A 4,665-nucleotide genomic window follows, 5' to 3' on the forward strand; every position below is an offset into this window, starting at 1 on the left:
AGCATAAGACGAGACGCAAATTTAAAAGTTGAATAATTAAATTATGGAAACGTCTTGTATGTCATGAGTCAACTCTCATTGAATGTTAGTTACTTGTGCTGTAATTTTCAATTCATCTCGAAGCTGTCGTTCATTTTCATACAGCCGGTGTTGTCAGCACACTAATAGCTATAATTAACAGTAAATGAACTGAAATTATGAAATAAGCGTCAGTGCGATGTTCCCATCAAAAATCGTCAATTTGTTATTGTTATGATGAGACCGAGGCTCTTAACAGCTCATTGCTGGTAACTCCGCCACTTTTACCACTTTTTCTGAAAGAGAACGTATCTCTGCGAAGATTTGTTCATTTGAATGGTAAACGACAATAGGTAATTGGTAGAACCGGGCAAGTACAAGAAGAAATCCCCATCAATGAATAAACATATGGATGGACCAGATTTCTTAGTATTTATTGTGTCTAAAACACACGTTCGAACAATACGTTTTCCAAGATGAGTATAATTTATAATTATGTAGTCCGACAGCTAGGATATCCAATGGATATTATCCATTCGAAATAAGCAATGAATAACCACCGAATATAGCAATTATCTGTCACTTACCCAGGCGGTTCAACGTATAAGGTCAACAAAATTCTTTGAAATTTCAAACTCCGATTCTTTCACGGACTTCTTTCGATCGCAGTTCTTGCGACAGATTGAGACAAAAGTTAGTTTTACATGAACTAACCTAGACCGCCATATCAAGAGCTCTCGCTTATTTGTGTCGTCGCTGTCGTTAACGAATAGATGAAATAGCTGTTCATAGAGGTAAACGTTACGTTTAATATTTTTGATCGCAATTGAGTGACATGCCAAATGATCAATGTAAAAATGAAATTTCTAAATTATTCATGCATGCACTAGCATATTACACTGCACTACTGGATGTGATTGTCCCTTTATGTTCTTATAATTAGAAATTTATGAATGAATTCATTTAGATAACACGCGGAGCGTTATGTTAAATTTTCAAAGATTTTCTTTTGTATAAAAATAGTTTTTTCGCGTGTACAATTCGGATTTGTGTAAATAGAGTAGTGTTGGAAGGGAACTGTTGCATAATACTCAGACGAAGATAACATGTTTCAGTGTAAATCAAATAAATCGCAAATGGATAATCTCTCAGTAACTGGGAACATATATCACGATATCATCACCAAATTTATTAGCTCTTCTGTTTAAAGCGGTCGCCAAGCGTTTCTGATACGAAATATTTTATTTGCATGGCACACAGTACTTCATTTTCATATCTGTAGTTCTTCGCCGATAAAATATCTTTCATCCTTGTTATGCCATTGCTATTTCGACCACTAAGATTTTAGCCTTCGATTTCGGCGCTGGCTCGTCAAAATATTGTGTTCAAACAAGAACCTAATCTACTATTGCTGCAGGACCACTATTAACAGAAGGTCACAACTTAACTTTGTCTTTTCTGTCGATATCCATATAGAGACGGCGTTCTTTGTTATAAATTTGATATCGGTAACCTTAACGGTGTCATCAATAAATGATGATCTGTAAATAAAGTTTTCGATGCAGCCAAATGTGAAGTACTACAACTAAAAGAAGTACAAGATTTGGTTTCGAAGTTAGAACATTACGCGGTACTTAAACCAAAAGAAGTAACAGATAGAATCGATATGTAGTGATATGCTCTCCGTCCATGAAAAGTTAATGAAATGATGAAGTGAGGTCTGGATCGAAGTGCGAACTATTCAAACAAATATAAAGGTATGCGCACAATGAATTGGATGAATACGAACGACCTACCTATAGAATTTTTATAGACAATGTTGAAGTGATACGGTTTGTTACGTTTCTAGTACAATTAAGAGCCGAGCGAAATCCACAGGCTTGTGTGTTACAAAAAATGTTTTTTTTTTCTAAGATTGTTTTTATTTTCGTACAGATATCGAACTATTTATTATACTACAGCAATGAAAATGTTACCATGTTGGTCGATAAATGGAAACGGAACAAAAAATTTTGGTTTAAATAAATAAATAAAAATTGAAATTTACAATTTTACAAAAATGACTTTTTTTGTTTTTGTTTTATTATGTAATGTGATTGTGTGTAAATTATGAATTTTTAAATGATTTTCTAGTCGAAATAACAACAAAAATTGCTAAAATATTTGAATTGAAAATGGCAAACAATTTGATTTGGGATCGATTAATTAATTAATTTTTTTTTTGTTTTTCTTCTTCTTTTAATATAAAGTTAAATTATTATGTTGCACACTCTTCACCGTCCGTCCCTAGTCGTTTTGTTATAAATAAATTAGATTTCTATGCTTTAAATTAATATTTTTCAAACTAAAAATTAAGTTGAGCGATCGAAATGACTTGGTTTGTATTTTTTTATTAGTAAAATTATAACAACAAAAATAAGCAACAAAAATACGAATAACATTCAATTTTAAGCCGTAGGTTAAAATTATTAGAATCTTTTCTCATCATTTCCCGTACAGTCAGAGTCAACCGAATTTATATCGAAATTTGCTTCAGCTGTTTTTCACCAGCTGCTTCACACTTCCAAACACACACAACGTTTATGGGTGTGATCATCCGCACGTACTAGCAGTGGAATAAAACCGTTTACACGTAATGAGCGGTGTGTTTGATTAGTAGATCAGGCGGTGAAGCAGCTGAAACAGATGTCGATATGAATTTGTTTGACTTTGCAACTGCACTTTTTTTATTGATAATAAAAAACCGAAATGATTTTGATGATGCATTTAACAACAGATGAACTGAAAATAAATATAAAATAAAATTATTCAACAAAATATTCTACGAGAACACAACAATATGCTTAAAAATAAGATTTCCATTTTTGTTTTTGTTTTTGTTTTAATTATATTAAAAATAACATTTACACATTATATATGCAGGCGATTTTTGTTTTCATCATTTTTAAATAATTCCTTTTTATTAGGTTTCATCATACTTTTAGTTTTCTTCTTGTGTTGTATTTCCTTTTTTTTTAAATATTCCCATTGGGAGCATATTGTACCAGAAGAATGGACATTTTAGCAGTTGTCTGCCGACTCGAAAAAGATCCAACGATCGCACCAATTAATCCTTTAATCCTACAACCTATAGCGAGGCGACAATGGGACATTGTACATAACGATTTTTAGATTTCTAAAAATAATCGCACAACCCATGACTCATACACCATTTTAACAATATGTACCGACACGCGTACAAAAGGAATACGTTAATTGGTGTGCCATGTACAATTACACTGTCCGAACAGTAGATAGGAGTCGCATTGAGCCTCGTTTATACGGAGTTAGTCGAATATTCTGAGTCATTGAATATGAAATCAATGTTAACGCACATGCACCGCAGGTACATTTTGTCAACATTAATGTAAGGTACAATTTTCGACAGTTGTGCCATGATATCGGCGGTAAATTATCCATTCGGTCAGTCGTGTTTGAATTTGTAACTGATCAACGATTCCCAGCAACGGAATTTCTTGTAAGAAAATTTTGATTTAGATAAAGAAAGAAGCTTCCGGTGCCAGAAAAATTTAATCAAATTGTATGCACTGTATATGGATCGATAATAAAGGGCTGTATAAACTACAGAGACTTCAGAGTTTCGGTTTTGTTTAAACACTAAAATTATTCGGTTTTCGGTTTTGATGCTGAACATCTATTCTTCCAGTACCGGGTACAGTGTTAAGAGTTAAATAAATAAATAAATTTTGTTATTTTAACTTTCATTCTATTTTGCAAATATTTCATTTTTTTTTTGTTATTTTATGGTGAAAACGTCCAGCATCTTCCATTTTTATTGATTTTTTTTTGTAATTTTTTTTACTGATATTCATATGATATAGTCATTATAAAACATACATTAAATAGACTTTGTTTTTCATGTGTTTGAACATTTATACTTAATCATATGGATATTCTAAGACATGTAGAACAGCACATTCATACGCCCGCACAATTAAATTAATTAGATTTTGGAATTTAGTTGGAAACAGTGGTAACGAATTGTCATCGTTGCATGTTCAACTGTCACATGCATTGTCACATTATTAACATACGTGTTTATGTTCCGTTGACGTTGCGTGTGGAATGCATTGGATTGAGGAAAAATGAAAAGAAGGAACTTTTGATCATTTTAAATAAAAAATAATCCGACAACAAGAAAGAAACAGCTCAAACAGAGACGAATACAAAGTCAATGAGAGGTCAACACAATTCTAATTACAAGAAAGAAAATTAGGGAAAAAAATTCTGAGATTCAAAAGAACCGACGGCAATGCATAAAGGAGAGCTGGAAGCGTTTCACTGGGAGCATTGGTTCCGTTGTTACGACTTTATGGTATTATGGGTACGGATACGTTATTTTTGGATCTGTAAATCAAGTGATATTGGTGGAGTAGGGAGACGATTCATGGAAGTATGTCGATTGGAATTTGATTAATTTTGTTGTTGTTGTTGTTGTGGAACGTATCGTCCGACTAGATTTGTGGAAATAAACCATTTTGTGCGGGCATTAAAAATGTTCGTTATCTTTAGACTATAAATTTCCTTATGGATTAAGGTGCAATGTTTGCTTTTAGTTCATCTTCTTCTTCATCATTTTTTTTTATC

This window comes from Bradysia coprophila, unplaced genomic scaffold, assembly GCF_014529535.1.
Source record: "Bradysia coprophila strain Holo2 unplaced genomic scaffold, BU_Bcop_v1 contig_138, whole genome shotgun sequence".
In the NCBI taxonomy this organism is placed as follows: Eukaryota; Metazoa; Arthropoda; class Insecta; order Diptera; family Sciaridae; genus Bradysia; species Bradysia coprophila.